This window comes from Wyeomyia smithii, chromosome 1 (genome assembly GCF_029784165.1).
Source record: "Wyeomyia smithii strain HCP4-BCI-WySm-NY-G18 chromosome 1, ASM2978416v1, whole genome shotgun sequence".
Lineage (NCBI taxonomy): Eukaryota > Metazoa > Arthropoda > Insecta > Diptera > Culicidae > Wyeomyia > Wyeomyia smithii.
Window position 1 is genome coordinate 169669420 of NC_073694.1, and position 9277 is coordinate 169678696.

Genomic DNA, 9277 nt, shown 5'->3' on the forward strand with positions numbered 1-9277 from the left:
ACTCAACATGATAACACTATTCAACTCTCTACTGCAAGTGCCACACTCGTTGACGGCATGGACTATTTGAACTTAAACCAGGCTAATTTACATCGCAACCATCTCGGTCGAGTGTTAGATTTAGTGTTTCACTCTTCGGGCACTATTTTGTCTGTTGACCGTTGTGTTGCCCCGATACTGCCAGTTGATTCGCATCATCCGCCTTTGACGATTTGTATTTCCGCTAATCAGGAGGCAGTTTGTTCTTGTGATGATTTGGGATCCGCGATGCGGGAATTGAATTACCAAAAAATTGATTTCGCAGCATTCTCAGCTCATGTATCCAGTATTGATTGGGCGACTTTTTTGGACATGTCTGATGTGGATCTGATGGCCGAAAGGTTTTGTTCAGTAATCCGTTCTTGGCTTACCGAAAATTTACCGTTTTCTAAACGACCTTCTTACCCTGCATGGACTTCTCGCCAATTAAGTGATCTGAAACGGAAACGAAACGCTTGCCTACGTAAACTGCGTCGCAGGCGATCAGCTAACATAATACATAATTTCAAACGTGCTAGCGATGCATATCGAAAGTTGAACTCAAGCCTCTATAAACATACGTTATGAAGGTTCAAACTGACTTGCGGAGAAATCCAAAAAAGTTTTGGCGTTTCGTAAATTCAAAACGAAAGGGGACCTCAATACCTTCGAAGACCTGCCTTGATGATGTTGAATCCAACTCAATGACAGAGTCTTGTGAGCTATTCGCAAAGTTTTTCTCATCGGTATTTGCTTCAGATTCTGTTCCCAATGAACAAGCATGTCGCGCCGCTAACAACGTTCCTGCTGATCTCATTGATCTCGACATTTTCGAAATTACACCGCAAATGATTTACACTGCTGCAAAAAAACTTAAATCCTCATTCTCCGCTGGTCCCGATGGAGTTCTGGCTGTACTTTTATGTCGTTGTGCAGAGATTCTAGCTACACCACTCTGCTGCATATTTAATCGATCGTTGGTGCAAGGAAAATTCCCCAAGGTTTGGAAGCACTCTTATATGTTTCCAGTATTCAAGAGTGGCGAACGTCGAAATATACGGAACTATCGTGGAATAACCAATTTGTGTGCGTCATCCAAATTGTTCGAGATTATTGTTAGCACTGTGGTTCTGAACTGCACGAAAAATTACATTTCCTCTGATCAGCATGGAGTTGTACCTGGTCGTTCCGTAGCAACGAATCTCATGGACTTCGCTTCAAATTGTATCGCTGACATTGAGCGTAAAGCGCAAGTTGATGTTATTGATACTGATCTGAAAGCCGCCTTTGATCGTATCGACCATCGTATTCTTCTAAAGAAAATATCTCGATTAGGAGCTTCACCACGTTTCGTCACGTGGTTAAAATCTTTTTTGTGTGATAGAACGTTGCAAGTTAAGCTGGGTTCTGTCAATTCAGCTTCCTTTACGAACAAATCTGGTGTACCGCAGGGCAGTAATCTCGGGCCGCTACTTTTCATAATTTTTTTCAACGACGCTGCTAGTGCCCTAGGAATAGGCTGCAGACTTGTTTATGCCGATGATTTAAAAATTTATCTGACGATTCGTAATATCGAAGATTGCTACCGTTTACAGTCACTAGTAGTACCGATGGAAAAAAATCGCTTCTAGCGACTAATGAATACGTATAAACCAAGCCTATGATGCGTTGACATCGTCGTCAGTGTGCGAGTTATTCTTATTCTTCGCACATTTGCAAACAGACCTCCATGGTAGGTGAATAACGAAGATCACAAAAGAGCACCATATAAAAAAATCGTTTCTGGTGCACTCTCTCCGCCTTCCTTCTTACGATGTACTTTTCATCGTGGGAGCACGCAATATATGTTATTCTCTATGTGCACAGCTGAGAATATAAAGTTAGTCGCGTTATGAACAAGTAATGAATAAAAGAAATTGGATCGTAAATATTTACTCAATGATGGGGATTTTTTTTTCAAGAAAGAGAGTTCGTGTTTTCATACTCTCACTCAACTCAACGGGGTTTTTTTTGGTGGTAGCTGGTAGGTGCAAGCGCAAGTGCAAATTGCTAGTTGGTTAGAAGCTTTTGTTGGTATAAGGCGTCAAGATGGACAAAGGGCTAAGAAAAAATGATGTATCCGTAAAAGTTCGGCAAATGTTTGTGGCGGAGAATGGCAATTTACGATGCACGGCGGTGGAAAATTGTAGCTATCGGCCAAAATTCATTAACGTTACGAACTGCCATCGTAACTTTTTCTCTCTCAGTTTGCCATGATCAGACAACAAATATTTAGCTAACCGTTTATAGTGTTTTCATAACAAAAAATGAGATTTCGGAAATATTAACTTAAACAACTTATTTAACAATTTTAAATTTTGTGTATTGATAATGTAAAGCAATGCCTTGGTGCTACATTCCGTCTTGAAATTTGAACTTCTGTTTATTATACACAGACTTCGCAGCCAACTGTTGAGTGTACAGGACAATTGCGGTGCTAGAGCTACGATCCTTCTGACACTATTAGTTTTCCCCGAGCTGGAGAGAGAGAGAGAGACTTTTTTATTTCAAATAAAGTTGTTCCTTGATCATTGACAAAATTGATTTTTTTGACGTAGAATACGTCTTACGGCAACATATATAGGGGTTCAACTTCAATACAGGGATCCAATTTCGAAAACCGAAAACATGGAGAGCGTCACGAAAATTGTCCAATTTCAAACGTTCTAAACTCAGTCAGTTTTCAACCGATTTCCGTCATTTTTGCAGCAATCGATTGGAAAATCATTTCAGCAACCGTCCAAATGCAGAAAATTGTAATCTGACTGTTCGAACTATTTTACTATTGAAAATTGTTGAACCTTGTCGAAACGTAAATGTCGACCTTTGATTGGTTGCTTGCTGCCTTTCCCTAAAAAGGACGACAGAATGGAGTACCTAGTTAGCCAGGAATGCACTCGTTGGGCTATATAAGAGACTGCTTCTCCTCAAGCAATCTCAGTTTACTAGCAGCAGGCAGCAGCGGCGGATAGTAGCAGCGATGGCAGTGGGCAAACGCGGCGTTGAGCAGCAGCGGGCAACAGCGGCGGCGGTAGTGGTTAGCTGCAGAACCTAACTTTTTCAGTTCGGCTCCCTTTTGATCTGAGTTGGACCCCACCAGTGGTAATTCAAGTCAGATATCGTTGGGTGAATACAGCCAGAAATTAAATGAGACTCGCACCGCCAGGTGGTTTGAGAAGCCACCATCGTCCAGGTTGTATATATATAGGGTGTGTGCACATATATAACGTGTGTGAATATTTATAGCGTGTGTCGCTAGCGTGCGTGGCTAGCTATATAGCGCGTGCATGTCTATAGCGTGCGTGGCTTGCGTGTGCATGGTTATATAGTTTCTGTGCTTGTCTATAGCGTGTCTGTGCATGTCTATAGCATGTCTGTGCATGTTTATAGCGTGCGTGGCTAGCTATATAGCGTGTGTGCATATCTACAGCGTGCGTGGCTAGCTATATAGCGTGCGTGACTAGCAGTATAGCGATAAAAATTATCATATATAGTTTCAAATAAATCATCTCATGTTGATTTTACACAGTAAATCATTCAGAACTAAATCAAAAATTTGCCATGTCAAAAAACAATATTCAGTTGTCAATAAATGGCATTGACAAACATTATTAACCTCTTTTGACTTCAGCTAAGCCTCAAAGTTTACTGAGTGTATTTTAACATTTATTTGAAGAATGTTTGCGCCAGTAAACCTGAATCACATAATTTTTCGCTCAAGTCCTACTATTTGCAGCGATCAGTTTTAAAATTATCTACGCTACTGCAAACTGCAGAAAATTGTTCGTATTAAACCTAGGTTACCGGGAATGCACTATTGGCCCTCATCGTAGCCACTGCCTAAATTAAGCTTTCTCAGTGCAACTTGATACAAAAGACAGCCACAAAACAATACAATTTCATTCTTGTTTTGGATATGGCGTCAAGTGAAACTGCTTAGCTGCACATAGCTTCTGCTGTTGTTCTTTGTCGTTACGGGTGCCGTCTGTAAAGGAAAACGTCATCTGGAACAGAGAGACCATTAAATTGATTAACCCCATTGAGTGTATTCCCAAACCTATTGCAAGAAATACATTGACTTAAGACAGGCTGTCGTATTCTAGGTTAACTCTGCGGTCGTGTCTAATAAACAACCTCTTCAACTTTTTCACGATGGGTAATTCCTTACATATAATTAGTTGGTGTTAAGTCAGATTAACATTTTAATTAAAAAATAATTTTTGATTTACTACTCTTTGAATTTCGGAGTTTTCAAGCTTTTGTGCAATTTTGATGTTACGGGCCCGTTTGATTTATCACTAACAGCATGTTTCTCCTACTTGACCCATTATGGCCAAACAACATCTGTCGTTACAAACCCAACCAACTTTTCAGAAACAAACCCCCTGTGGTCAATGAAAGCAAATAAATATGTTACCAAAATCGAACCATCGAACCGCACTGTGTCAACAGGGTGTGTTACAACTGATTCAATTGTGACGTACGGAGAACATACAAAACAAATTTCTTCTAAATATGTATTAAGAATTTTTTCCTTACTGTTACAAGTGTATACAAATTTTAATAACAGTTCGAATATTTACAAAACAAATAAAAACAAAGGTTCAAACTGTAACTGTTTTCAGTACAGAGCATATAGCTCTGAAACTAACCTTATAATCGTTGTGGCAATGCTTTTCGGTCGGAGGGTTGTGGAATGAGCGCGAAGCCTTTTAAGACCACTATTGTTGGCCCTAACTAGTGTTTCTTGAACTGGTATTCCGCGAACATTCGACTAATTTAAATCAGACCGATCAGGAAAAAAGCTTCGATGAGCTTTTTATCATACCAATTGTTTCTCCTCTATGTTTTTCGAACTGTTGTGAAAGATAGAAAAAGTTTTAATGATTTGCAAAATATTGCAGATTTTATCAGGTATTAATCAGGCATTAGACGTAAAAAACACTTGCCATATTTTGTTTGGATTTAAGTTGCATAACATTTTTACTAGGGTAAATATATTTGTTAAATTAGCCGTTACAAATTTGATCTGTAAATACTTTATGTCATTTGTACTCAGAAATATAGAAAATTGAAAAGGAAGGGAAAAAAAGATCTGAGTTGTTATGCTTATATTCCAAGTTCCTTGTTGAATTTAGTATGAATAAACAAGTCCAGTGATAATAAAAATGTCGTTGCCAGCATATGTTTAATAAGAATGATAATTCTACAAACCTCTACAAATTTTTGCTAAAGATTTTGCTAAAGAAGCCTTATTTTACCTCTCGGTGTTATTTCTGTACTTCTGTACAAATATATTCGGTTCAACACAATTGGCATACAGCACTAAAACCGCTGCACTGAAACGTGAAAATGCAGTATCAAAATCTGCAATAATGCATCCAAAACCAGTTCAAAAGCAAGTCAAGCATTATTCAAAGATTTTCAAAACTCCATCCCCTCTCACTCTTCCATAACGTTACTACCCAAATTAGTATGAGGAAAATATTCCATTCACTAATCATAACAAAAATTAGTGAGTAATGTCATTGACGAAATCGCAACGCAATACAACAAACGTATGATTTCTCGGTAACAAACATAGCACATTTTGGTATCTGTTTGGCTGCTATAGAAAACCTGCTGAAAAAAATACCATCCGAACTACTTACTCTCCCTCCCATCATCACCGCACCGCATCATCGCTGCTGCGTCACTGCGATGCGAGATGCAATCCAACCAACATTTATGGGACTCTCAATTATTCTTTTGCTTGTTGCTATCGTTTTTTTCCTACGATCAGGGTTGACACATTCAAATCTGTGTTTTCCCTTGAAAAAATCTGAGCATCTGTATCTGGAACAGAAATATCTGTAAAAAAAATCTGTATTGTTTATACATTAAGAACTTTGTATTTTTTAAGTTTCTATGGTACATAAACGAAATTTTTAGCTTAAAACGTGTGAGGAGTTGAAAATATGTTCAATTTGCTTAATATTTAATGAAATAAAATTTGGATTGTTTTTAAAAATTAATGTCTATTTCGAAAAATCTGTATATCTGTACTTTTCGACGAAAATCTGTATATCTGTATATACAGATTCTGTACCGTTACTTCGGCCAAATATCTGTAAAATACAGTATAATCTGTACATGTGGCATCCCTGCCTACGATGCGCCACGTACGAAGAGAGAATTACAACGGAGCAACGCGCATCACTCTATTCTCAGAGTTGTATGTATATAGTCAACTGTTGTATTTGTCATCTCCGAGTGACCAAGGCACCAACATTTTATTACGTATTGAGAGGATACAATTTTAGTCATGAACTGTGCTGTTGTATTTGGTTCGGATTTTTTGATACACAACCAGCGTTGCCAGGTCATTTTATCAAAAATCTGGAAAAGGCAAAATAAAAATCTGGGAAAAATCACAGGAAGGTTGTATGCAAAGCCACGACCGCAAGGTTGAAGTAGAATACTTTTACAAGAAAGATAACTCGGCTGCTTGCGTGTCAGTCATTTTTTCTAGTAAATAAACGTTGACCGTTCATTGGCAGTATTGTAGTTTCTTTTTGTTTGATATTTTGAATGAAGTTCATTGAATATTTTTAAATTTTGTGCAAATGGAAAGTTGAAGTGCTGCCGAATTGTAATATGCACATTTAATACGACATCATTAAACGGGAACGGAACGAAGGCTACGGTTATGCAGAACGCGAATGACGGCGCGATGCGATTCGCCTTACCGTGGTGAAATGTACAGCTCTTTTTAAGGCGAAGTAGAGCTATACATTTCAACACATTTCGTCTTGACGAATCGCATCGCGCCGTTATTTGCGTTCTGCATAACCGTAGCCAAACACTAAGCGACGCACGTAACACGTAATAATAATCAGAGTATGCATGTAGATGAAGATAATTAACGAGAAAATATTAACTTTTCAAATATTCATTTTTGTTCTTCAAATTTCTGTTGTTCAATTTAATATCCGATGAAATGTCTGTTTATTATCTGATGAAGTTCTTATATAGCAGGGGCGACTCGTCCATAGGTGCAACCTGTGCAATGCACATGGGGATGTCAGGCAAAAAAGGAATCCAAAATCCAAATTCATGTTCTCATTTTCTTATTTTTCAATTTTATTCTTAAATAGTAACAAAGGGAATTTGTTATTTATTTGTTGGGAATTACTTGCTTTTTTACGCGGATAAAATTGTAGTTACTTCCCCAAACTCTGATTTTCAGAGTTTCTAGTTGAACAGGTAGGTTCAACAGCCACGAGTCGCCCCTGTTATAAAGGCAAAATGATGCAATCCCAATTCACTAGGTCCATAACTCTGCCGACCGTGCTTGGGAAAGCAATCGTATAACCACCAATCAGAGGTCAAATTTTGTGTTTTGACAAGGCTTAAGAATTTTCAATAGTACAATAGTTCGAATAATAAAATTACAATTATCTTATTTTGGGAAGAATCTTAGAAGATTTTCCAATCTATTGCTGCAAGAACGAAGGAAATCCATCGAATACTAACCGATTTTTTAGCATTTGAAATTGGACATATTTTTCATTTTTTTCGGTTTTAGATTTTCATTTCACATCCCTATGTAGCCGAACTTCTTGAGAGAAGTATTCTACTTCAATAAACGTTAACCGTTTGTTATTCAAAGTTGGTCATGCTGATCGCAGCCTCTGCGCTGCCCCTACAGTGGGGGGTTTACTAAATAAAGTAAAAGTGAAAATTAGACAACTACATCAGAATTTGATTGCATCCCGCACAGAATGTCTGCTTGTGTTTATTTGCCTTGAAAAAAGCATTTTGCGGTTCAAAATCGGTTGCTGATTACAACTTTTGAGCTGCCATAACATTGGGGGAATTAAGATACACGGACAACATGCACTGTGGAAGCTATTTCACATTCAGTAAATTCGACGGGTGCGACAGATTTAAATTGCTAGGATGCAACACAGATTGCTTGCTTGCGTTGACAAAAATTATTAACTTTCAATGACTTGTTAATTTGCCTTGAAAAAGGCATTTTGATTTCCAAAATTGGATTTCCTGATGGCAATCTTCATGCTGCCCCAACACGGGGGGAATAATGGCTGTCTGCCGTCACTCGCGGAGAAAAACCGCTGCTAAGGAAGGACGACTGCTGTTGTCGCTGTCTAGAACTATTATGAGCGGCTCCGGCTGAAACAGGCTCTTATATAGGCCAAAAAGCATGTTTTCAATTGCAAGGTATATGATCCTGTCGACCGTGCTTGGGAAGCAAGCATATAACGACCAATCAGAGGTCGAATTTTTCGTTTGGACAAGGCTTGGTTATTTCCAATAGTACAATAGTGTGAATAATAAAATTACAATTATCTTATTTTGGGAAGAATCTTAGAATATTTTCCAATCTATTTCTGCAAGAACGAAGGAAATCTATCGAATACTAACCGATTTATTAGCATTTGAAATTGGACATATTTTTCACTCTTTTCGGTTTTAGATTTTCATTTCACATCCCTATGTAGCCGAACTTCCTTAGAGAAGTATTCTACTTCAAAATCTGGCAGTCATTTCGTGGGGTGAAAGGTTAATTTTTCGAATAAAAGTCTTGGGGTACGCAAAATTTGAGGTGACAAAATTGCAAAATTTCGCGCTAAAATTGAAGTGATGACCTTTTCGCGGAACAGAGAAAATAAAATCTGGATAAAATCTGGATCATCCGTGAAAAATCTGGATAATCGAACATCAAAGCTGTCTACCTGGATACATGTTCAAAAATCTGGATAATCCAGCTAAATCTGGATACCTGGCAACGCTGTACACAACAGAGAGTTAATAACTTCCTTCTCGCGTGCCCGTCTGCACGGGACTAACTCACTTCTTTATTTCTATTCTTCGCTTAAACTATACCACTGGCGATGACCGGCAGCATAACGCGGGGTCAGCAAAGTGCTCGATCGCATGACGGCAGTACAGTCGCTTTACGCCTACGTCGGCATATCACGCTGAACCATCGCTTGCTCGACCGAACTACACGCCACACACCGCGCAGCTATCCGAGCCATCTACTACACGCCCTATTTATTTTTTTATAAAATTTTTCACTATAGTTATAAATTTTATATAATTTCAGATTGAACAATTAATGATATTATATCCGAAAATTCGTGTCCATCTACCACACGCCTTATTAATTGTATAATCCTTACTCACTATTGGTTATTAAAGGTTTACATCTAGT